The 26,974-nt window shown below is 49.6% G+C and overlaps 1 protein-coding gene across 8 annotated transcripts in view; it reads right to left on the bottom strand.

Moving 5' to 3' along the window:
- Positions 1 to 26,632, bottom strand: part of kdm6ba (lysine (K)-specific demethylase 6B, a) — a 44,886-nt gene extending 18,254 nt beyond the window's left edge. For 3 of the 8 annotated variants that reach the window (XM_061763895.1, XM_061763903.1, XM_061763898.1), the window contains exons 1-4: positions 25,884 to 26,630; positions 25,121 to 25,183; positions 24,997 to 25,046; positions 812 to 873 (exon numbers count right to left, since the gene is read on the bottom strand). The gene's annotated coding sequence lies outside the window, so the exon portion shown is untranslated. Of the gene's footprint in view, positions 1 to 811; positions 874 to 10,414; positions 10,597 to 10,759; positions 10,823 to 24,996; positions 25,047 to 25,120; positions 25,184 to 25,883 lie in introns of those variants that run through there. The other 5 variants (XM_061763904.1, XM_061763905.1, XM_061763896.1 and 2 more) reach the window with 3 other exon arrangements.
- Between the last annotated feature and the right edge of the window lie 342 nt (positions 26,633 to 26,974).

Genomic DNA, 26,974 nt, shown 5'->3' with positions numbered 1-26,974 from the left:
ACGGAGGCCGCAGCGTGGGACCACGCGGGAGCGGGAGCGGGACTGGCGCGAGTCGGCCTTTCGGGTGCGCCGAGAGACCGACGGACACGATAATGAGAATAACGATGAGAATAACAATACAGTGAACCCCCGCTGCATGACGGCGCCGCCGTATCGCAAATTGAGAGCAGCGTGCCTTCAGTGTAGTACCTCGTTGTGCCACAACACGCCGGGAGGTAAATGCGGCGCAATTAAGAGCAAGAAGAAGAGGCACAGAAGGTCCCCTACTACGAATGCGCCCGTCAGTACAGTTGTCTGCCGTTCGTACGTCTTGCTGCTCCATGTGCGTTAAAGTAGCAGTTTGAAATTAGCTCCTCAATGGCATTTCACATTATGTGTGAGCGTTAAGCTATCATCTTTTATTACGATCAAATCAAATAGTTTGGTTGAACATTTCGGTGTTGAAATATACTATTAGGGCCGAAGGATTAATTACATTTGTTACTCCTCAGTTTCTTGACGAGGCGTCGCTGTGGCCGCTTGGAACGCCCGCTGGCGCTGAACTGGAAGCTATCATGTAAGTAGGTATCATATAAAGGTTAATATATAAACTTGACCTGCACTTTACTATGTATGATGCGGCCGACTAGAGATCAGTAAACTTGAACAACAAGCCTCGGCGTGCGAGACGACGTGACTCCTCGCACGCCCTCATCGTTGCACAAGCGACGACCTTCGCAAGTGGGCCGCCGCTCGCGCTTGCAACACGTCTGGCGGGATTGAGCCAGATGAGCGCGTCGTCTCATAAACAACAAAGAGGAAGCAGCCTTACCACGGGATCATGGGTATTGTAGTCCGTCGAGGTCACCGGGCCACCGTCATGCATCCCGCCTCCTTAAGAAAAAAAACACAAAGCATACACATTTAAAAGCAGTACAAATAATAGGAGCTCCTTTTAAACTCTTATTTTGATTGACTTTAAACACATTTGTTAAAAGAGCTACATTTTGGGCCAGGCAAGCGTGTGTGTGTGTGTGTGTGTGCGTGTGCGTGTGCGTGACTCATTCATAGTGTCAATGCCAGTTGGCAAGAACAGGTGGCCTCCCTGGCATCCCTCCCCGCCCCCAAAACACACCTCCACTTGCACCATGAGCACACACACGACACCTGTGATATGTGTTCATGATACACACACACACACACACTCACACACAGCCCCGCGACCTCTGAACCCCAGTTTAGAGGTCTGACCCCTATGCGCCGCAGCTGGGCTCACTGTAGGGCACATGTGTGCGCAGGTGGGCGATTCCCATGGTAACACGGTCATTAAAAAAAAAAAAAAAATAAATCATGCAAGCAGAAAAACAACAAAGAAAATAGTCACGGGAGTTCGACCACATCCGTGACAGGGATTACAGCGGCGCGATGACCACCTGCTGGAAACCACTCGGTCGTTTATGAGCTGCTCACATGAGCAAGGCGAGCGCGCTTTTGACCAAAGGTTAACTCGCGCTGTGCTCCATTCACAACCGACATCTAATATTTGTTCCATGAAATTGTATTCATTTATTCCCAACTGGGCTGTTTTGTATCCAATCGAGATTGCAAATTTGCCATAGCGCTGGCCCGCAATGACGTCATTTTGTCATCCTCCGATTGGTTGGTCAGAGCAAAACTTCGACCAATGCACTCATTAATAATACTTTTAATAATCAGCATCTCTGGGGAGAAGGATGCGTGATCATTTTTGTGTTTTTGTCAAATATTGTCCGCTATCGACGGATTCGGCCGGAGAAGGATGAGAAGGCTTTGGGCCGCGAAAAGAGAAAGCCATTGAAATGACCAAAATGACCATTTTGTCGCCCGCTCTGAACTTTGAAGCGCCGCCAAGCGGCAGGCGGCATGTGCGAGCCCACATGGCGTGAGCGGAGTGAGTCACCGCTGATTCAGTGGCTGCCTTCAAGTTGGGGCGGCGAGCCTCTTGCCTTACTTCAGACTCTCTCACGCTCGCACAAAATAGCAGCTAGTCGTTACATTCCTCGCTTGCTGCAGCGATTCGCTTGCAAACCTCAAATGAACTTGACTATACAAAGCATCCCCATTTTCATCACGTGACACAAGGAGCGCCATTTCATCTGAGCATCACGTGCGTCGTTTTCTGCCGCAACCACCGGTCGGTGTGCGCGCCAGGCCGGACATGGCAGAGCTACAGGGGCCCGCGTGCGGCCGGGGCGGTTTTACTCGTGAACCTCAGCCAAAAGGTCGCGCTCGCACGCACGCCCACTGCATACACCCCGGCAAACTGACTTCCGGAGGAGGGTGCCAGTCAGACTGTGCCACGCACACAGCAGACATGTAGGAAGGCCGACAGACAGCCGGCGGGGAATGCTAAAAATAACATTTGACACGGACAGCAAGAGTATTTCAAATGGGGGCAGCGTGAAAGCGCGGGGACTTTCGGTAGAGTTTTTGCTCGGCGACGCAACTCGCTTCATATCGTCGAACGGCTTAGTATATCTTTACCTACACTGACGGAATGGTTTAAACATGTTTCATAAATTCAGAATCAAAAATGTCCAAAAAGGCAGTCGGAATGATGGACCGTCTCAAGCGGTCTTCCGCCACTTCTGCTCTCGTTGGCACGCGCAGCCGGGGGCGGGACCGAGGGCCGCGGCAGGTGACAGTCATGTGACAAAGCACACGCGCTCCCCTCCCGAGTATTAAAAGAGCATCCGACGAGGCATCTGTGCGCACAAAAAGCACATTTCAGCAGAGGTTTCTTCACGTGAGAGCCTCACGCACACACACACTCCTGCCGGCTGCCCGCATGCCGCGTGATGCCCTCCGACACCTTTTTTCCCCTCTCGCTGGAAGCGTAACCAGACTTTGTGTCATTCTACGTTCTTGTTTATGCTCAAGAGGTGTACTTTGGACCGTATGTGCGCGGCGCCAGTGCGGCCAAGCCTGTGCCAGCACGCAACATGTTGCGCAATCCCGTTTAACTTCACCGTCACATAGCAATTAGGATGACTCAAGGATGCCTTTGCACGCGCTTTCTACGCACAATCACATTTCCTTAGCAGCATGCGCTCTGACAAGAGCGAGGCAGCAGAAGGCACTCAAGAGATTCACGGGCGCGAACGTTTACATTCGTCGAGTGGAATTCCAGTCGCTTACTGCCAGCGACATGCGGTATGCATTCGTCAAGTTTGTTTTCCAACGGGTACGCCCAGATCGTCTGTGAAATTCAGGTTTGTAAACCGCAGATCCCCACAGATGGCGGCGTTGCGTCTCTTTGGATTTGAGATCTGCACAGCTTTTGAGTAGAAGATTAAGATTACGCGGCGAATCTCGGCTTGTCACGTTGATTACGAGGGAGAGGGGTGCCAACACGTTGGAAGTCAGACAAGTTTAGGCAGCTCTCACTCCAGAGTAGCTCGACGTATGGCACAAATAGAGGTAGGAAAAAAAGCAGAGAAACGATAACACGGGTCATGGAGGAAATGAGAAACGCCATGTAAAAAAAAAAAGCCACTGACGGTCAACTCACACCGTGTGGTGATAGGAATGATCATTTTGCAATCAAAAGCCATTTCTCAGTCTTGCTTTTATAGTTTGACGTGTCACAAAAGAAAACAATATTAGCGTCAAAGTCACTGTTCTGCTCGACAAAAGCTCATTCTCTCCACTTTTGGATACAACCAAAAACACCTGCTGATTAATTCGTAAAGCACAGAAGAAGCCATTAAAAAAATAATACAACATCTGCTCAAAGAAGAGAGTCTCGGCTTTCTTTTGGTGCGGTCACAGAAGACGGTATTCTGTGGGTCTTGGAAGATCAACCAAAACGCTCTCAAATGGCTGCCAATGTGCTTTCGAAACTCTGCTTTCGAAACTGTCAATAAATGTGTGAGCCCCTCCGCCACAATTATGGTGCGGTATCTAACGGAGAGGTCATGTCACCCACTGGGTCACCAACATTCTTCAATCCACTTATTCCCCCCCCAAAAATCATGGAAAAAGTTCAAAGGGAGCCATGGGAGTATTAGACAAGGATTGATCTGATGGCACATGGGCACCCAAAATATCCGCCATCATGCCCAAATCAGCCACAGTTGCCACGGACGTGCTCTGCCTCTCTACACACGCACACATCTACGTGTCCGATACGCGTCTTTGTGTGCGTTACTGTGCGTTTGTCCTTGACCGGCTGCACAGAGCAGAGGAAATGAGGTGGAACCCAATCTGGTCTTCACCAACACACACATTAGGACGGACGGATGGACGGACACACACACACGTACACGCACACACAAGCCAGACAGCAGCACGTTTCTATTGATGTACGCGGGGAGATCCTGCAAAATTACGAGACTGGTATGTGAGTGAGGGGGGAGGGGAGGGGAGGGTTTACTCTGGGACGCCAGAAGCCGGTGACATGACACGGACGCACTCTGCCACCACGCACGTGGGGGAGGGCGAGGGTGCAATGGAGCGACTGCGAGGAAGAAGAGAAGAAAGAAGAGGAGTCCCAGCTCCGCCTCTACACATGCGGCGAGATGGAGATGCGAGACACCCATCGAGCATTCTGGGACATTCTTTTAACGACAGCTGCTTGTAATGCATTCACACCGCTTAGGTCGTCTGGTAACGTTTTGGGATCGGACTAAGCGCTGGAGCGCATCTGGAGTTTGGCACAGGCTCTCTGCAGTTTAATATGTGTCAGGAGGTCAAGTTAGCGCGACATCACACAGCAGATAGCGACGACAATAAAGCGCAAAAGACTCGTAAATTATGCAGAAACGTCAAGTCAGCATTATGTCGACTGCAACACTGTGCCTGCCGCATGCGCATAAGATTACAAGCAAGGAACATACTTCCACCCCCACAGACACATTATCTGTTCTTACTGCACCATTCTGCATATCACCATACATATATACAGACAGGCAAGCCGTCAGCGTGCCATCCCTCCCGTAACACCTGCCAGGCCCACACCAAGGTCACACACCTCAATTACCACACACACACACACACACATACACACAAAGGGTGAGTGCATGCGAGATCGGAGAGGGAGCGAGAGCAGATTTCACGCTAGCCTGAACACTGGCTAACACACGCCGGCGTCGCTGACATTTTATTTATGATGTGCAATGCTGGGGAAGCGCCCCCTCCTCTCCTCCATCTCGCTGTGCCTCGGCATGGTTCCCAAGTCAACGCCAATGCAACTGCTGGAAAAAGCGCTTTTACCACTATGTTCCCATGAGGCGCTTCAAATCAATGTTGAAGTACAAGTATTACATCCATCCATATTCTACCGCTTATCCGAGGTCGGCTCGCCGGGCAGTAGCTTTAGCGGGGACGCCCAGGCTTCCTTCTCCCCAGCCACTTCCTCCAGCTCTTCCGAGGGGATCCCGAGGCGTGTCCTGGGTCGTCCCCGGGGTCGTGCCCGGAACACCTCACCGGAGAGGCGATGCCCCGGCCACCTCATCTGGCTCCTCTCGATGCGGAGGAGCAGCGGCTCTACTCTGAGCTCCTCCCGGATGACCGAGCTTCCCGCCCGTTCACCCTGCGGAGGAAACTCATTTCGGCCGCTCGTATCCGGGATCTCGTTGTTTCGGTCACGAGTGGTGAGGGGCGGAACGGAGATCGACCGGTAAATCGAGAGCTTCGCCTTTCGGCTTTGCTCCTTCTGAATAAATGTTCAAAATGGAACAATTTCACAGAATGATCAAGCTTTGCGCAGATTAACGGCAATGTCTGGTTCCATGATACGCATCTCTACCCAGTTGTGTTGACAAATGGGCTAGAACAGCTGTCACATGGTAACAGCATGTAAACTTAACATTTCAAAAGGCTTTAGTGTCCGTTTTCAACGTACCACAACGTATCCAGCGTGGTAACTCAACAGTCTGCCAAAAAATACAGTACGCGTCACCCTACTTTTCACTGTAAAGTGAACTCAGAAGACATTCTGAAGACGTGATACATTATAAATAAATTCTAATTCAGAGTACTCGGGTGTGGCGATTTACTATTTTTCACCATTTCAGTTAGCAAGCCAGCTACGCCCACACCGTGAAATTACATCTTCCCTTAAGAAAGTCCGCTAGCGAGGCCGCTTTAGAGCGCCTCGTTGTCGGCCGCGCGTGCGTGTATGTCGCGCACTGACAGACGGAAGAGCAAGGCGAGGGCAATTTTTATTTTAAAAACTCCAACTCGATATCCAGTAGGTAACCACTTTAGAGCGCCTCGTTGTTGCAGCGTGGAAAAGCCCCGCGACAACCTGGTGGTGACTTTAAGAGGATATATTTTTGCGGCTCAAAGATGTCGTTTTGTGTAGGCAGAAGAAAGCGTTTGCGGGCGGAGAGATTTTGAAGCCTCAGTTTATGTTTTTAATCATTGGAATTTGGCAGGATTGTTAACAACACTTCTGTGGTCTGTCAAAATGAGATGCCATTCATTTGAGGCACCTTGAAATGCATCAAAAAGTGTGGATTGAAATTGTCTCAAGTGGAGCGTGTCGAATAAGTGCAGTCAAGGAAATTACAGTAGACCGCCTCCACCTCCTGCAATCTTTGCAAGTCAACACCATCTGATCAGTCACAAGCCCTTTGGACGCCGCGCAGCAAGGGTTTGGACAGCTGTACTTCAGCTCGATCACACGGAGGGGTGAACGCAAAGGAGAAAAGAAAAAGGATAAGAAGGAGGGATGACAGACAAGAGGGGGGGTGGAAATAAGAGAAGGCTGCGGGGAGACGAAGATGGAGGCGAGAGGGAGGAGGGTGCAGACAGACAGGAGGGGATGGAGGGGCTCCACTCCTCGGGACAGATCATGTTCACAGTCTGGGGGGGGGGGTTGCACACCCACCCACACACACAACGCGCACACACAACGCCAGAGCCATAAAGGTCGCAGTGCACCCTCTGCCCTCCTGACACACACACACACAATATTGTCTTTGAAAACCACGCTCGAATCTCGTCAAGCAACAAAGGCGCCAAAGGAACCAAAGGTGTGAGCGTTTATCACCGAACAAAAGCGACGGGAGGCACGGCCGCTTGTGACGCACGAGTTACACAAGCGAGCGGCGGGGTCAGGGTTCAGTGTGGAACCGGGCTGAAGAGACAGTCGGTGGAGGACGAGTTCCACGTGCACAGGTGGGCAACCGAAAAAAGGAGTCACATGCAAAGCACCTTTAATCCCCTTAAGAGAGACAATCAGGTTAATGCATTAGCGTAAGCTGATCAGCTGCATTGATTGAAGTCAGGGGCAGGGTCATGTGCTCTCTTGCTGTGTGTGCTGGGAAAGTGTGTGTGTCTGTTTGAAACCGGAGCAACCAGTGAGACCAGTGAGGCCGGACTTCAGGAATGGAACAGTTTAGCGGCAGTTCACATGAAAGACTCACTTTTCATTCATGACATGCTCACGCACTTTGTTTTTTGACACACACACACACAAATTACAGTAATGTCAAAGTCCAAGTTTAATTTCTTCAGTGACTCAAAACACTCTCATCGGTATGTCAAATCAACCTTCCCCATTGAAATGAATAGAGATGCAGTTAATTCGTTTCTGCCCCCCCAAAATACGCCCAAATTGGTTTTTTATTACACTTGTAAGTCAAGGCACTCATATTTCAAGGCACCATTTTACTGCCAAGTAGAACGGCAAAAAAAGAAAATGAGGAAAAAATGAAAAGGAACGATAATAAAAGGCTGTAAGTAGTAACACAATTGCACTAACGTATGCTGCACTGTGTAAACTGAAACTCGCATGTCATTCCTTCGTACCCTCCACTTTCATAAACTGTGATGGACCAACAGTGCGCACACACGCCCACACACACACACACACACACACACACGCACACCCACACGCACACACACACACACGCACACACACTCCCTGTGTATGTTGTGGGTTCTTGACATGATAGTTTCAACATTTTAGCAAGTACGCCTTCATGTTGAATTTTTGCTGCCGAATTCAACATAAAATAAAGACAATTACGCAAAACTACATAACTACCTTAGGAAAGTCTGCTAGCACAATGTCCAATGAATTGAAGCAAAAGTTGTGACGAAAACGGTTTGATTCTTTCCATTCTTTTTCGGAATGTTATGACAGTATGCTAGTCTAATATTACAGTGCGCTTTTTCTCATTACAAGAGACATTTGAAAAATGTTTGTTGTTTTTTTGAGAAGCTGGAACAGATTAAACGCATTTCCATTCATTTCAATGAGGAAAGATGATTTGCGATGGCACCGTTTTATCTCCAGGCACCGCTGCCATCTTGACACCCTTTCCATCTTTATCTATTGAACGAAGCTCAGCACGAGGCCTCCTCTCTGCTCCTCTCTCCTCTTCAGTCCACCAGTGTGGTCGTGACCTTGCACCACACCGCCTGTCCCTCCCGTCAAGCCCCGCCCTCCCTCGCCTTAATTACACACGCGGCTCTCTCGTGTGCTCCTGCGCTCAAAAAGCGAATCTGCCTCGGCCCTTTGGCAAGCGCCTAACGGAATTAAGCACATGACGCTAATCCGAAGTGCACTCAGAGACCCGGCGAAGGAGGCCTCGGCTACCGTTTCAAGCATGTGTCCGGTATGTTCCGCGGCTCAGTTGGGATCATAAAGAACTGGCAGCGAGTCGTGAACGATACAAGCTGACGGCTGCACGCAATTCCACGCGTGTGCTAAATATTGCAACAAATTCCGTGACGTCTATAGTTGAAGTTTGCAAGAGGCGCGACTTCCTGTGAAAATGTTCCCAGGGTTCCCTGCAAATGTGCATTTGTTTACATGGCGAGTGCCCAGTTGTAGACACGGCGCCAGCCAGCCAGCCTCCTCCACTGGCTGTCTGCCGCTCACCCCTTTACCCCCTCCTGTTTTGAAACACAAGGCATCAGCCGGCCCCTTCCCCCTTCCCCCCTCTCTCTCTTTCTTCCCGTCGCAGGCAGCGCACTCAATCACCACCTCCTCTCTCTTTTTAGCCATCTCGGCCTCCATTCCAATGAATGCACAATCTCCCCCCTTCAGCTGTGAGGGGACGGCTCCCGCACGGCCGAGGAGCCTTAGAGGAGGGAGAGCGGCGTACATGCACAAAAAACACCCTCTCGTGCCCCTTCTTGTGTGTTCACTGGGTGTGTGTCAATTGGCACATCTGCAGGGGAAGCGCCGGAAGTAGACGACTGTCATCACGTGCGCCATTTACGCATAACACGACACGTCAAAGTAAACCTTTACAATAAAAACTGCACGGCGTTGTAAAAAGTATTGACCCAAATCATCAACATGTTTACTTGCTGTTGAATTCTATTCATATTCAGTCCACACACTCGATCCTAATCAATTCCAGTGTATCGTAATTGAATTTAGCGCGCATGTCAGTTCACATCATAACAACAACATAATAGATGCAAGGGAAGCAGTAGCGCGAGCGACTGTAAACAGATTAGCATTGCATTAGCATCCAGCGTTGTCAGATGACGGGCGACCCCGGCTGAACCTCGCCTGGCACGCCTGGCGCGCCGCTATGGGATGATGGCAGCTGGACAGGAAGTGGCGATGGCTTGAAAGCGCGAGGAAAAGATGGAACAAGAGGAGGAGGAGGAGGAGGAGAAGGAGACGAGAACCAGCGGTTTCACTTCCGCTGGTGAGGAAGGAGCACATTCCCCTCGGCTGGGGGGGGGGGGGGGGCAAATGGAATAGTGTAGAAGTGCGCGGATGTGTGTGCAAGCCGGGCGCTCACGTGTGTGTGCGTGTTGTATCAGTTTACAGTGTGAGATGTCTTTCTAGGAATCTTTACACATGAGGCCAAGGCTTAAATTAGGACTTGCACATGCATACACACACAGATCATTAGCTCCAAGGAGACCCCAGAACAAGTGTTGTGTTTCTCTCTCTCACACACACACACATACACACACCCCGCCGGCTACTTTTAGCTCGATGCTGACCGCAGACCAGACGAGTTATCAGAACCTAAAGGCCACAACACACTGCACCCAGTGACGCACACTTCAACTCTCATTAGTCCAGATTCAAAGTTAAATTGTCACGTCAATAGAAATGAGAAGAGGGGAGATAATTGTGCGAGAAAGAAGAAAAGGTGAAGAGCGAGCAGGGCTGATTTCAATGCCGTCGTCTTCTCCTTTGTTCAAATTCCTGCTGACAATCCCGAGAGTGCCGTGTCCTGCTTTCTGGCTCCCTTCACATGCAAAAGTTTGGGATGCCCCGTGACATAAACATTCCATCCACAAAGACGCGCACACACAAACTCAGCTGGAGCACACAAGCTCCCTTTGTGCGAAATTCCTTCCTGCTCGCTAGCCTGTTAGCTAGCTTGGCTCCTCTCCCATCTGCCGCACAACTTTCTCCCTCGGCTTTTGTCCGAGAGGCCGGCCGGCCGGCGTGAAAGGCTCGTCTTACCGTGGCAGACGGCGGCGAGGGGGAGCGATGAGGTCCCAAAAGAAAAAGAAAAACAACAACAACAACAACAAAATCAAAAAGGGTCCGTGGGTTCAAGCGGCAGCCAGCTCAGCAGATTGCCAGCGGCTGTACGGCGTTCCTGCTGCCTGCCCGCCCGCCTGCCTGCCCGCCTGCCTGCACTCCCAGCTTTGTGTGCTGTGTGTTTTCCCTTTAAATTGCTCGGGCTGCCTCCCCCCACCGCCTTAGCTCTCTCTCTCACACACGCACGCACGCACGCACACACACACACACACACACACACACACACACACACACACGGTCCAGCCAAAGCACTACAGCACTCACAGAAATGACATGGTTGTCAAAAGCATCTAGTCGTCGCTCAAATATTCTTCCCCTTATTTCTCACGGAAATCCTTTTTGTCTTCTCTTTAAAAAAAGAAGAAAAAAAAAAAGGAAAAAAAAAAAGAAAAAAAAACCAAGCCTGACACTGGTTTGGGATCCTTTTCCCCTTCTCACCCTCTCTCGATATTGCGTCTCGCTTCTCCCCCCCCCCCCCCCCTCCCACTCAGTAGTCAAACAAAGAAAGGAAAGGAACAGAGAGAGCTTACACACATGCACACACGCGTGCACACACACACACACACGCACGCACGCACGCGCATGGAGCCCAACCCCCCAGGTTTTTTTTTCACTGCCTGCCTTTTTCTAAACACACACACACACACACACACCCCTCCACCTCCGTCCCTCAGCCTGATCTGGCCTCGTTCTTATTCATCTCCCCCCCCCCCCCCCCCCCCACTACCACTACACCACCCCCTACCCCCCCGCCCCCCGCCCCCCATGTGTGTCAAGCAGATGGGATTGGAGGAGAGCACACACTACCTCCACGCCTCGCGTGCGTGCGCCAACCAGCACAGGTTGTGATCCGGCCCGGAAGCGGGTTTGCATGCCTTGCATAATAACAACAATGATACAATCACAGTCACACACTTTGAGAGACACTGTTAGCGACGTCCGCAGTTGATGTGCAATATTTTGAGGCGTTAGGACGCGGGCCTACTTTTCACATCTTCTCCAGTACGTTTGCTTACTTCCTGTGTGAGTTCTTTGAGGGCCGCGCGGCTGATGTTAGCAACCGTTCCAATGAAATATGTCATGTTCGGATAAATACGCTCTTATTCGCCATCGTCTATTCATCCGAATGCAACGTTAAGTCGCAACAACTTAAACACGTCCGAGGTGCTAATGTGGTTTGACAGAAAAAAAATAAATAGCAACGCTACATAGAGTAAGCTAGAAATACAATAGGGAGTGAAAGGAAGTGAATTTGATTATACGCATTGATATAAAACACATTGATAAAAAACATATTGATTAATTTTGTCAATATTGGTATCGTTAGATTTTCTTGTGTAATGCAACAAAATGTAGTAGAGTAGCCCCGAACGATGAATGACTTTATTGACAAACTACACCGGAAACGAGGATTACACACTCGGGGTTGAACCAATTAGTTGACTAGTCCACGAGTCGACTTTACTACTCCGCTCCGACAATTAACGCTTTGAGGTCGACTAATCGCTAATCACGTTTACGGCTGACTTTTGACTTTGGATTAGAACGCTCGGTTGAGCAGCGAAATGTCCGACCATCTGCGTGGGTCCGAGAGTACGAAAATAAACTGGTGGTGGAGGAGATTAGCAGTTAGCCTGGTTAGCTGCGGCTATTTCAATTGCTACTAGTTTTAAAAGATTCACACCAGCGGTACCTCAGGCATTATCAAACGTAACATTTTGGCGCCGAAGATGAACTTTCACTCGTTAATCAGCGCCAATCCCGATGTATCGCTAGTATGACTCTTAAGAATAGCGGCAATCGGAAGGGCCGAAGCTAGCGAGGCTAATCGCGACGCTCATCTTATTCCCGTACTTTCTGAGCCGCACGGACGTGTGAAAACTTGTCGGTGGGACATTTGCCTGCTCCACAGAGCGTTACACTCTGGCGAGGGCGGCGAGAGGCGAGTCGAAAGTCCTCTCGACGGACTCCCGCTAATTACAACTCGCATAATGATCAATTGTATTTTGCATCATTTGCTTTTGATTCTATGCCTGTGCGTCGAAATACGTCTTGCCGTGAAAACCCGTCCGTGGCGCGAAAAAGGCTGGAAAAAATATGAAGGCCGTCGAGGAGTCCTCGTTTTCGATTCAACTTTAATCACATTACAGTCGAGTCGAAAAATCTTTAGTTGTTCAACCCTGCCCTGTCCGAGCGCCAGCCACGTGCGGACTGAAGATGGAATTCCAGAGTGTGGAGAAGAAGCGAGAGCGGAAGGGAGGAGGGCGCAGAGAGCAAGAGGGATGATGGGATGGGAACAGCTGCGCGCACTCTCTGACCAGGGCAGCGGCCGGAGGAAACGTAGGTGCGCCGAATGTACCCGCTGACTCCTATTGACCCACCCCTCAGCTCACCCGCGCCCTCCTGAGGCCGCAGAAGACTTCCGGACAGCACGAGCCGATCCATAAAAAACGGCGGCCGAGTATGCGCCAGCTGTGGCGGCTGCACACTGACTGTGCGCATGCGGATAGTTACAGTGCAAACAGCTGCAAGCAAAACACACACGCGCAAAGTTTTGTGAGAGGAAAAAATGTTGATATTCAAGTCTGCCTTCACTTGAGGTACTCAACTTCCCACCATGCACTGCAAAGCTACTCACGAATCTGCTCGGATGAAACCAAGACAAAGCAACGAGGTCAAAGAGAAGCAAAACAAGACGAGTCGATGACAGAGTTCCACCTGGGTGAGGCTTAGGGGCAGCCGAGGACAAATATGAAGGCACATGACATAATTCCCCCACTATATCGATTTATCACGTTCCCGAACTGGCCGCCGGCCGGCGAGCTAAAGCATTTCTACTATTCGCGCTGGAGAGAGAGAAGGGAAAGCAGATGGACTGATACGGCATTGAAAAAGACAAAGAGGGGGAATCGTGGGACGCAGCCAAAGAGTCGGAGATAAAGTGGCCAGGCCATATTGGATAATGGAAGCAGACAAGTGGGGAAACAAAGTGTTTCGGAGAATATTTAATTGAGCGGCAACTGAAGAAAGAGGGGTGCCAAAGGGGGGCAGCAAATCAACGCGAGCAATGACCCCTTTAGAAATCATTACATAAGAGCCGGTAGCATCGCAAGACCGGGACACGGACACAATCAAAAGCTGAAATTCCCCCGGGGAGGCCCGTCTCTGTTCCGGCGTGACAAAGCAGGAGGAAGAGGTGTCAGAGCATAAGTCTCAAGTATTATGTAAAAAAAATTATAATAAATAATCATAAAATAAAAAAGTTATTCGTTCCACATAGTGAACACTTCGAGCTGTTTAATGCCACTCCCGGTTGAAGTTCAAACTAAACATAAAACAATTACATGTTTTGTATTTAAAACAACCACATAGCTTTGCCTTAGGAAAGTCTGTTAGCGTAATGCTAACACAAAACCCCATAGACGGGCTAACAAATAGCATCAGTGTCGCAGTGTTATAGCCCTTTAAGCAACAGATATTAGAACACAAACTGCTGCATCACACAAACTGACAAGAACAATAGTTACACACACACACACACACACATATACACACACACACACATTCTTGGAATTTCTCGAGCTTATTGACGTCACTAGCGAAGATCTCCACCTACATCTCCACTCCAGCGCCAGCGCTGTCAACATAAACACGTGTGGCTGTCAAAAGATGGAGGAAGGGGGGCGGTCTTAGCCAAGTGTGGACAATGCGGATACAAAAGTGGGTCAAACAGAAGTAGCTGTCAGAGGGGCCTTTTCCCGACACTCTGATTATTATTTCTTTATTTTTAAATGAAATAACTTATACAACGTCCATGATAGAGAGTCACTCTAAGGAGGTTGAAATAGCCAAAATATGGGACCTTGAAGCCACAGGCCCACGGCAATCGGACACGATCGACACTCGTGACACGCTAAAGCACGCGAGACGCAAAGATCACATGCAAACAAAGGAGATGGTAGCGGCGTGATGTAACGACCCGCAACAACACGTCAGTGAGTGGAGCCGCAAGCTTGTTTTGTCACAGCGGCAAAGTGGGACAGGACGAGATCAACGCAATTTGACACAGATGCGCGACAACATTTTACGCACATTATTCTAAGCCGTGCCATGTTGTGTGACCAGCCTTGTCAATAAACGCAGCTAAACAGGACTATTTAAGGCTTTCCGGGGGGGTTCATTTGTCATGCTTCCACAGAGGAACAAAGATCTAAGCAATCATTTCAGGTAAACACTTCAATATTCCATCATCCACAATATTCCTCAGATAATCTCTTATTGCCTGGAATTCCTCCACTGATTATGCTTTGCTTGAACAATAAAGAGAAGGGAGGAGGAATCGTGTTTGAAGAAGTCTGTAAATCTTGCTGGGCTTGCATTTCCCCCGCGGACAGGCTTTGTGCACGTCCATGAATGCGCTCACTCGCGCTCTAGACAACCCCCGTGTTTTTTTTTTTTACTCCTTTCTAGGTACGTAGGAGGTAAACCGCAACAGCCTATGGGCGCATCACAACTAAGTGACGGGAAAAGAGACCAACGAGGAGCCCCGGGACGCAGCCTTGAGGCACTCCAACCCGGCGACGCGGCAGGCAGAAGCTTCTCTTCAGACCCTTTAAACACTCTCGCTGACCACCTTTGTTTGGCAGAATGACTACAAGCCGGGCTCCCCCAATTTAACCGGGGAGTTGGCTCGGAGCGGAATGTACAGTGGGAGCAGCTCGCATTTCACGGCAGGGCAGGGAGCCCCGTGAACCCGGAGGTGGGTATCCGGCGGGAGTGGGGGCTGCGTGGAGGGAAGGGTGAGTGAGTTGAGCTGCTATTTTTAGTTGAGGTGGGGGCCTGGATTTAAAGTCCTCACACATCTGCATGACTGGTTGCAAATCTCTCCCTGAATAATATGAGGGGTGTTCGTGGGGGGCTACCTCTTTCACATCTGCGAGCATCAACACCTCACTCTCACTTTTTTTCCAATTAGCTCCACTTGCTCCCCCCCGCAGCTGTATTGCTCCACCGTCTCATGCTCGCTCTTTTGTTTGACGCCGTCGCTATGACATCTTGCTTTGCTCAGTGAGGAGAGTGTGACAGTCTGCATATGGTACATGCCAGTGGGGGGGGGGGGGAATGTACAAATAAATAAATAAAGATTGTGCTGACAAAGTGTGTTCAACACCACGGCAGAGGCGTTTTTTTTAAAGGGTGGCGAGGGCATCGAACGCACAGCGGGAAATGAGGGCGACCTGTGATTTACGTCTTCTAATAAGTCCGCAGCTCACTTGCTTTTATGACGCCATCATTATGAGTTATAGTGCGCCTAATGAGGGCGGCGGCGGCGGCCATGTCCTTACAAGCGCACCGTCCCTGGGATAATTGTTGGCTCGAGAGGGCACACAAAAGGCCGGGATCCCAACCGTGGCCGTAAATAACAGAGATGCCACAAGTTAGGGAGGTCCTGAATGAAAAAGATGAAAAGATGCACAAGTGTGCGCGCTTCTGTGGCCAGTTGCCGGGGCACGTGCGAGGGCCCTGCATGTCCGGGGCCTGAACCTTGACCTCTTATAGAACCACGAGAAGCACAAACCTCACAGGCTGCGACAACGAAACCAGCCAGTCAGCACGTGTGAACGGAAGAGGACTGAAGAGATCACACCAAATGCACACATAACTTAAAAAGTGCGCGAGCGACGACAAAAAGAACAAAGATAAGCCCAACACGCGCACAAACGTGCACATCTGGCTCCTCTTAAACATGGAGAAAACATGGCTGCTGGAAGGCGACTGCGGCGGCTATGTTGGATGAGTTCAGCACCACGTGCGTCTGTGGAAATCCTCAAGTGCGTGTGTGCGTGACGAGAAAAGGGGCAAGCGAGGCGAACGAGCTTGGCAATTCCGCGCAGCCTCTGAAGCTCCCTCCCCTCCTGGCCACGTGCAAACTTTCACATCAAACGCTTCTTTTTTTTTTTTTTTTAGGTGGGGGGAACCCTTCCGCCCTTCATCACAGCCTCCTCCTCCTCACTCATCATACTAACACCCCCCCCAAACCCAACGCCCGCGCCCCCGCCCTCTGATCTGCCGGAGCGTCCTGCAGATAACGTGGCAGCCAGTCGGATTAGACATACTGACGCCACGCTCCCGCGCTCTGTGAGACACACACACACACACACAACACACACACAGGTCAGCATGCCCTTGAGTGAGGGACGGCGAAAAAGATAACGCGATTAATGACCCCCCTCTTATCTGCCTGGAAGTCAATTAAAAATAGTCGAGTCAAATGTGGACTCTTCAAAAGCAATGGAGATTATCTTCACACTGCATTACTTCTTTATTTGTTGATTATTTTTTTTTAACACAGATTGAATTTTTTCGGCTATCACTGCTGTTTGGCGCAACACCGGAGCCACATTGCAGCACGGTGGGGCCAGCGTCATGCTTTGTGAACACCAAAACAAATGTCAGGAAAAGCCAACAAGAACATCTGAAGTTTATTTGGGGCACTTGGCAAAAACCCAGTTATAGGAGGCTGTGCGCAGTTGCGCAACCCATTTTTTCTCGAGTTTTACATGGCATAGGTTCCATTCATGGTGGAAAAAGCTTTGCAATGGTTGAACTGTCTTATTTTTTTGTATCACACAAACCGGGGGGGGGGGGGGGTGTAGACTTTTAATATCCACTGTAAAAGGATGTGGGTGGTGAAGAGGGCAAACAAAATGAGGACGACGACGCTAACGCTGCGACGGGCTTGGACATATGCACGTATCGAGAGCGATTGATGTGGTGGCGGCGGAGCCACACAACACGCGCTGCAAAGAGTGAAAATTAGGGAAGCGGAGTGTAGATGTACTTGTTAAACACAATAATCTCGCACATTCACTGGTCCAAGTTGACCTACAAAGCACTCCACCTGATCTTCGCTCCCTGCTCACCATACATACCACAACCCGCACTCTCCGTGACAGCAGTTTTATTGTTCTCTTTGTTCCCAAACTCCACACGACTTTTGGTCAGTTTGTCAATTTTATGACCCAAACGGCGGGGGGTACACTCTGCAGCAGACTCACCTCACTCATCCCAATGTCATGTTCTTATTTGCCTTACATGGATGGATAAATAAATACATAAATGGCGGATGTTTGAAGGTGGATCAAGAAGTCTGATGCTGCCAATAAAGAGAAAGAGTCAGCCACACACTAAGAAGGAATGAGAAAAGAGAGGCAGGCGAGAAAACGACAGAGCGGCGCGTCTGGCCCGGTCCCAGCTTTGTCTGCGCTCTCGGCGGAGGCCAGAGAGCCACGAGAGGCAGCGGACGGCGGGCGGGGAGGTCCCGCGCGGAAGACGCCGACCTCGGCCCGGGCGGAGGAATCGAGCCGCGTCCGGCTCGTTCACCGTGACGCCGGGCCAAGGTTGTGACTAACTCAACCCTAGTTTATGATCCTCTTACGCACTAGATAAGATAACGCTAACGTAGTCGGATGGTGCGGGGCTGACCGAAGTCCATTTTCAATTGCCAAGAGCGTCAGCGCCTCCATGGAGACCTCGCTGCTATGCAACACACACACACACGCGTAGGGCGCACATTAGGCGTGCGCGTGCGTATAAACGACTCTCTGGACGCACGCTCATCACCTCAGCTCACGTTAGCGCCGAGCCTTTCCTCTCTGTCCAGATATCAGCTTACCGTTGGCTCCAACACGCCTCCTCTTCCTCCGCTTGAGCATCCCTCACCTGACCGCACAAAGACGAGAGAATGACGCGTCAGCTGCAAAGATGGCCTCCCCTCGGAATCGAACCATGCCAGGGGGCCCCCATCGGGGTCACGCACACGCCTGACCCGGCCCCTCCCCCACAGAGTAGCCCTTTATCGATGAGGTCACTAATTGAGAGGTCGAAGAGAGAGAGAGAGAGATGATATGGAGCCAAGGGTCTTCGAACTGTGGTACCTGAGAGACGTAAGTTGGGAGTGAAATGACATAGTACAACCTCAATTCCAATGAAGTTGGGACGTGTTAAACATAAATATGAACAGAATACAATGATTTGCAAATCATGTTCAACCTATATTTCATTGAATACACTACAAAGATATTTTATCTTCAAACTGATCAACCTGGTTGTTTTGAGCAAATAATCATTAACTTAGAATTTTATGGCTGCCACACGTTATGACGCAAAGTTCAAAAGCCAGCATCTGTGATGGTATGGGGCTGTGTTAGTGCCAACGGCACAGGTAACTTACACATCTGTGAAGGCACCATTCATGCTGAAAGGTACATACAGGTTTTGGAGAAACGTATGCTGCCATCCAAGCGACGGCTTTTTCATGACCCCTCCCCAAGCAAGACTATGCCGAACCACATTCTGCACGTGTTACAACAGCGTGACTTCGTAGTAAAAAAGTGCGGGTACTAGACCGTCCCCCATTGAAAATATGTGGCGCATTATGAAGCGTAAAATACGACAACGGAGACCCCGGACTGTTGAACAGCTGAAGCTGTACATCGAGCAAGAATGGGAAAGAATTCCACCTACAAAGCTTCAACAATTCGTGTCCTCAGTTCCCAAACGTTTGTTGAATGTTGTCAAAAGAAAAGGTGATGTAACACAGCGGTAAACATGAGCCTGTCCCAACTTGTTTGGAGCGTGTTGCAGCCATAAAATTCTAAGTTCATGATTATTTGCTAAAAACAATCAAGTTTATCAGGTTGAACATGAAATATCTTGTCTGTGTAGCGTATTCAATTAAATATAGGTTGAACATGATTTGCAAATCATTGTATTCTGTTGTTATTTAAGATTAACACAATGTCCCAACTTCATTAGAATTGGGGTTGTACAATAAAAAAAATGGTTTTGTCTTTGACTATGTGTTTGCTTCCGTATATGCAGTACATTTTTCAACTGCTGATTACTAAAGAACGGAAAAAGCTTGAAAAACTACTGGTGAAGATCATGTACGTGAAGCGAGTCCTTAGGAGGAAGCTTCTTCTTCTTTGTCCTCTATTTTCGAGCTGAGAGCCAAATGTGCGATTTTCTATTTTTATACTCGCTCGCCAACAAGCTGCCAGCTGCGCACTCAGAAACTTCCTCTTGTGTGTGTGTGTGTGGAAAACATTTTCCATTGTTACAAAGGAGGACATGCACATGCGTTCTCAACCACATCTAGCAGACATCTCCACGCATTCATTCGGGCCTATTTTTGTCATTTCCAACTGGAGGTTAAACTTGCCGAGGCACCACACACACACACAAATATACATACAAAAAGAACAAGTAGATGCCGTCGAGATTTGAGATATTTCATCGAGCTCAGATTTGACTTTTTACGGTGCCCCCTCTCAATCCTCACATCCTGTTTTCCTCATAGCTAATATGGAGGATGTTTAAAGAAAGAATGATGCATGTGTCGTCGCGTGTTGCCTTTGATTCGCGAGCAGGAAGGCGCACTTAAGCGAACCCCCTCAGCGCAGCGGATCCATTTCACTCACAAAAGGCGGAAAGAGAGGCGAGTGATGACAGCGGAAGGAGAGAAGAAATGTGGGAGGGAGAGAGAGAGAGAGAGAGAGAGAGAGAGAGAGAGAGAGGTAGCTGAACAAAGAGAGGATGAGAGCCAGGAAACAGGAAGTGTGCTGGGAGGAAATGGCAAAATGTGTCGAGAGAGCAGATGCTTTGCTGGGGTGACGTACAACATTCCTGCTGGGATGATGGCGCTCCGGATGCATGCCAGGCTGCTCGCCACTCATCTACTGTGAAAACAACCGTCTAATAAATCCTTTTACTTGCAGTAACAATGCGAAAAAGCACAATGGCAAAGCTCACTGCACGCCACTTGATTAGGAACCGCTAAGTCCCGCTAAAGTGAAGATAAAGGCTCCAAAACTGAAAAATCTAACCCTCTCAAACGCTGTGGGGCACGTCCGCCGAATGCACTTCAACCGGTCCAATGTCAATCAAATACCTCTACGACAACCTGGAAAAACCGACAGCCCTATGGCTAACAACGAGGCGCTCTAAAGTGGCCACACCGGCCCAAAGCCCCGGTCCACATTCTGGCTGTCACGTTAGACATTTTTCCCCTCCCCACGTTCTTTCACCTTTCTTTCAACAGAAAGAAACAGCGTGCACTCACGGCTGACAACGAGGCGCTCTAAAGCGGTGTAGGCATAACTAGCTCGTTAACTGCACGTCGCAATTGCGCCGGATAACCGCTTACGTGAACTAAGGCACTCGAGTTCTATTATAGTGGGAGAGGGACGCCTCATACTGAACTCTGAAGTGCGTCAGGCAGCGCCGTTTTAGCCCCACCCACCCCCCAAAAAAAGAACAACAGGAAAACTGAAATGATGAAAAACAGTTAAGCACTTTCCACAATTGAGTACTACGTTGTTGTCAATGTAGGATGTTCTCGGGAGGATGCATGAGCTCAAACGCAAGCAAGTCACACCTCGCTTGCACAACCGTGAGCAAGGCAACCAGCAGACGCAACAAGTGACCAATCATGTCGCGGGGCTCTGACCGGCAAAGTCGTCCTTTTTGTGCTTTGCCTCGCGCCTGCAACTATTTTCAATGTGGACGATAAAATTATGAACGCCGTTAGCCCAAAGTGCTATTCATAAAAAGAAATAATTACACTGAGAATTTTGTTTATGATGTCACAAAAGTTTAAAGGGAGGGTCCAGCGGGGGTACACGTAGAGGTGTGAAGTCATTGGGGAGGTTACGAGTTTGGTTGCGGGGTCCCGAAAAGGGGGCTCCAACATTGACATACATGAGACACAGACAAAGAAAACACACAGAGCAGCTTGTAGTGAGGGAGCACAACACCGCATTAAATATTCAGTGAGGTTTTCAAGCATGTGCACTTTCCCCTTCCACACGTGTAGAAGTGTAAAAAATACAAAAAATAAAAAATGCAGCAGGAGTGGGATGGGAAGACGCCTGGGGTGGGGGGGTGGGGGGGGGGAGTCAATGAGGGCAAAGCAGACTGAGAGCCCAGCTGATCGTGTTCCAAGCCACGCCCCTTAGCAACAGCCCGGCTCAGCCTGCGTCCCATTGGCCCAATGACAGCATGCATCACAATCCCATGCATGGCGCCGCAGCCAATCGGCGGCCTCCTTGCAACTCTGCAGTTTGGATTACGTTGGCATGGCAACACAAACCTGCACTTGGCCCTGAATATGGAGCGCTTCAAAGTTACGGAGGCCTTCTGTTTAATTTGTTTTTTGTTTTTTTAATGGTCATTGTGACAGGGCAGTATTATGTTATGGATTTAAAAAATAATAATAATAATGCGCCCAAGGAAAAACAACCAATCAGAAACAGAAGGCATGACTGGCAAGCTGTCAATCATTTGCCGCACTGGCGGGTACACCCATAGCGCTGACCTGATACCGTGGACTTCAGGAGCTTTGCTAAAACTTTGGTGGCATCTGTGAAAAATAAAAAATACTAACAAAGTGATCCTTTCAAATCTTGCTCGCAGTTTTAAAACTGCAATAACAATAAAACTGCCAAAATGTCATGGAGGGCGTTGCCTGTTCATGTTTGCATGTCAATAAGCCAAGAATGGCTAATTAATAACAACAGCAACGCTTCCTCCCAGGATTTGCCGATAAGCTGTCTAAGTACACCAAACCAGCAGCAATTAGCCGTCTAATTACCTCGGGGCCTAATTAGAGGCGGCATCCGCGGGGCGTGCTCGTACGCAAGCCTGTGTTTATCCAAGTGATCAACCTTTAGCCGTCACGACGGTTAAAGGTCGGCGCCTCGCCAGCTGACATTTTGACGACGCCGTGAACTGACTGTTTACCCACAATGCCCCTCCGTGACAGTTGAACCCGGAAATTCAATAACGCGGTTCGGTTTCAACCGACTTTAGGAGTCGAACGTTTGTGCGCGCGTGGAGGACTTGCAGGCACTGGCTCCGCTAACGGAGTTCGCGGTGAGAACTGGCAGGGGCGGTAGCCGACTCTCCAGGAAGATTCTCTCTGACGGAGCGGGCGAGTGGATTTCACACGCGCACTCGCACACTTATCCACAAATTTTCAAAAATGCATGCGCAGGGGCTTGGCGGAGGACGAATCCATAATGCACGTTCACAGTCAGAGATGAGTATGAATTAATGTTGGCGCATCACTATGGTGCTCCCTGGTCAAAACATTAGGCACACCTGCACAATCCAATGTAGAGCTCATCAGATGTGTTGCAGGAAATAATCCAATTTTACCAAATTGGTTGGACTTTTTTTTTTTTTTTTTTTTTTTACTACAACTCGCATATCTTTGTTAATCTATCTTTGCTAGTGACATATAGTGACAGGCAGAACAAATACATGCTCTTCCACTAGATGGCAGAAGGTACAAAAAAATCCACTTTTAGGGACATTTTTGTTTGATGGCATACCATGGGAATGTAAAAAATCCTCACTTTTGGGTGGAATAGTCACATCTCCAAAATGATTTCATGAACTCGATCAAACAGCATCTTGCTTGAGTTACCAAACAACGCTTCATTCAAGTTGGTATTATTATTATCATTATTAGTTGCTATCATTTACTGTTCCGGACCAACATCAGCACATCACTACCACAAACTCATATTCAATGGCTAATTTAATACACTAAAATGTCGCTATTTTATTAGTCACTGTTGACACGGCGCCGGCCATCCACATCGAAGTCTGCGCTCACATGACCCACCGAGCAGACGAGAAACAAAAAAAAAAGCTTCACAACTTCACAAAAGCAAACGACTGCAGTTACATCATCTTATTTCTCAAAGTTCCGAGAGCCATCAGTGATGCAATAAATAAAACAACAAGCTGACGAAGCAGTGTAATAAGCGGAAATGATGAACTGCACGCACCGCACCTAAGCAAAACAGGCTTACTCAAATGTTTCACTCAATATTGTCCAAGAAAAACAAACGAATGTTTCAATCTTGAGGGGACGTAACGCCGCACGGCTCTCGTAGAGCGACGCAAGAGGCGGACTTTTACGACTTGTCAGACAGTTGAGCGTTCGAGAGTTCAGAGATTTGTTCTCAAGCTATTTTGAAAGCTTTCAATTGGTTCATAACGTGTGAAAATAACAGACAACAGGGGCACAGACCAATAGTATCGATTTGTGAAAAAGTATCAAATTGCCTATATTTGGGCATGCGAGGTTTCCACCCGACAGTGACGAGACGTGCCTCAGCTCAGTGGAGGCTGGGGAACACGATGATACACCCGACATATAAACTGGGAGAACTTTTAGCCCAAATCCGCTTGTATACCAACAAATGACATAATCCAATTACTCTCCACATGGAGGAAGGGGGCGGGGGCGGAGGGCAGTAAAGTTAAGGCTCAATATGCAAACCCAAAGTAACAGGATCCTCTGGTCTGGCGCTGCCTCCTCCTCACACTCCTCTCCTCCCTTCACTGGCCTCTTCACACAAAGGCAGGAGAGGAGCAAGAGGAGGGAGGAAGGGGGAGGAAAGCACAAAAGGACTCTTCCCTGGGGGGAGACGGAGGGTGATGCGGGCGGGGGTTGAAACCTGAGAGGCAGAAAGCCAAAGAACGAGGAGCCGAGCCAGAAACGTGAGCGGCAGTCATAAGATCTTGGACTTCTTCCACACCGAACTCTTCCAAGAACCTCAATTTCCTCGGGGGCGGGGCAAGGGGGTGACGATTTTATTCGTCAACTTGAATCCAACGACGAGTACGTTTCAAATATACTCCCTTTTTCAAAGGGGAGGCGTTTCAGAGGGCCTCACCCGGTTTGTCTGTGACATTCTGTCGTGACTAACAGATCCCTGTAGATGGCGCCGCTGAATCGCTTTGGATTTGAGAGCGGCACAGCTTTTGAGTAGAGGATCGCGATTAGGGGGTGGATCTCGTCTTGTCGTGTAGATTATGAGGGAGAGAACGTCAGACAAGTTTCGGCACCTCGCACTCAAACAGTATAAACAAAGTGTGTGCGTCACGGTCATGAGAAGAGAGAACAGTAAAAATGAATGTTGCCATTAGGATTCCTGCATGACCCGCTTGCTGGGACGCGCTACACCCCCAAAAAGCATCACCATGACAACACGTACACACAAACTCAACGCCCTCGCCTGCTGGCGACGTTGTGCAAGCCTCCAGGCACAGGAGCTCCATTCAAACTCTTCCAGGTTTGTATTTCTGTGTTCTTTGGGAGCGAACGGGACAGCCCTCACAAAGCACCCGGAGGCGGACGACGTCAGCCACGCCTCCCGTCCTCAGGAAGAGGGCGAAGAGCACGCAGAGGCGGCGGCCCACGCACCCCCCCGGCCGCCCTCTCGCTTCACCCGCCGCTTCCTGCCGTGCTCACTCACGCACACACACGGCCCCCTCCGTCCTGACTCAGCTGCGCCTCGTTCAAACTACTCACAACATCATTAAGACAACAAAGGCTTGGTTTTGCTCTTCAACCAATCTTAACCTTTGTGCACCGTCACACAGAACACAAAGCTACATGGACCGAATACAAAAATGGAACTCACCATCACCTTCAGTCTCGTCATTCATGGCTCAAGTCAGGAGCAGCAAATTCCTGAAAAGACGTACAATTGGATCAGGATTGTGTTACCAATTGTGTTATCTTAAGTCATAACATTGTCAGCATACCTTACAAAAGACATCGGTTGTAATCTCCAACCAGCTTGCGACAGTCCGTGTGAATGTCTCCATCTAGGGGACAGTGGGTTGTATTGCGTTTCACACAGGCCACAGCATTACACAGGCGAGTCAATAAAGAGGCCTTGAAACTTCCCATTTTCACGCCCAAAAATGGGAGTTTTTTTTTTTTTTTTTTTTGCATTATATTCATAAATCGATGTTATGCTCTTAGAAATTAATATACGTCAAGCTCCCACGCCAGTTAATGTAAACACAAAGAGCAAAATAAGTGAGCTCGCTGACAGTGTGGACATTTTTGGACTCATGTTAGTATTTAAGGAGCACATGGTGGACCTTCACTGAGCAACAAGATGACAGTGTACTGTCTAACGAAACAGATTTCCAATTTCATCAATTGCTATTTCACGAAGACAGAGTGGACATGTTAAGCCTGACAAAAAAAATCTTAACTACAAACGTGATGAGAATTATGAAATCACGTGTCAATATTTCAGCGGTCTATCGAAAAGAGACAAAATGTCGGTCGTGACGTCACTGCAAACGTCAAGAGTTTGATTATTCCGCGACATTTTCACGATGAGCTCACGATGAGTTCATGGTGCTGTCGACCCAGATGTTAAGACTCAAATTGACGCACACATAATAGCGCCCATCATATTGGGTTGTTGTGGTTTTAACTTGCCTTCACGAGGGCTCTAAATACTGTAGTCGTTGATGAAAGTCATTTGGAGGTGGTGAAAAGTCCGCTCACCCGTTTCCTGCCGCGCTGCGGCGCCCTCCAGTGGCGCCGAGCGCGAAGTGCAGCTGGAACGGCGCGCAGAGGGGCGGAGGCAGCGCCGACTGCATCCATTCCCGAGGAACATTCAAACGCTCTTCCTGGAAATTGCACACAACGCACCCGCGCGACATATCGGGAGACAAAACGCGACGCAGCCTCCTCCCCGTGTCGCCCACAAAAACAACCAAACGCCACCGTTGACGACGCATAAATTCGTCACGCGCACTGATTCACGTGAACGTCGATTGCGACATCTCACCTTCCCGTCAGCTATTCCGTGCGTGGCATGAGCAGCATCGAGGCTGGACAACGTAACATGGCTGCGAAGCGGATCCGCGCACACGCACGTGATCTCACGCTGCTCGTCAGAGTTGACGTCCGAAAGGCAGCGCGTTCCGTCGCCTGGCGTCTCGAACGCAGAACCGCTGGCGATGTGCGCATCCGTGACGCGCCGAGTGTCGGCCCGTGGGCAAGGCATGGTCCGCAGCTCGCTTCGCCTCCTCTTGATGCGAGGCGCAACGTGCTGCTCAAAGAGGAGCCGAGGCCAACGGGATTGACGGAACCTGCGATCCAATCCGCTCCCGAACATTTGCACACAGGAGGGACCGCGCAGGCACTCGGCCAAAAGAAATTGCGCAGTTTGATTTTCCACTGAGACGCAGAGGGCTCCCTTTCCTCGCGTCCCCGCTGAAGGGCCCTTTCCTTTCCTTTCCTTTCCCTTCCCTTCCCTTCCCTTCCCTCCCTTTCCCTTCCTCCTCCTCCTCCTCCTCCTCCCTTCCTCTCCTCCCTCGTTCATGCAGGTTTATTTTCGGTGGAAGAGCTTCGGACATTACCCGCCCCGCCTCCGCAGTCACGTACTGCAAGAACCACCACCCCAAAAACTTGCCCGAATGTCTTTCTTTCTGCTGAAGTGGACCTCGGGCTGTCCCTTCTCTTCCACTCCAGGAATCAAAAGTTGGGAGCTGCCGCGTGTGCTCATCGGATTTCCCCAAATCAAATGAAATCAGCAGGCGGACGAGAAGCTCCTAAAGCCCGCGGAGGCCCCGGAACTCGCTCGGAGTTCT

The sequence above is a fragment of the Phyllopteryx taeniolatus genome, chromosome 23, assembly GCF_024500385.1.
Source record: "Phyllopteryx taeniolatus isolate TA_2022b chromosome 23, UOR_Ptae_1.2, whole genome shotgun sequence".
In the NCBI taxonomy this organism is placed as follows: domain Eukaryota; kingdom Metazoa; phylum Chordata; class Actinopteri; order Syngnathiformes; family Syngnathidae; genus Phyllopteryx; species Phyllopteryx taeniolatus.
This window is presented reverse-complemented; position numbering and strand designations above follow the sequence as displayed.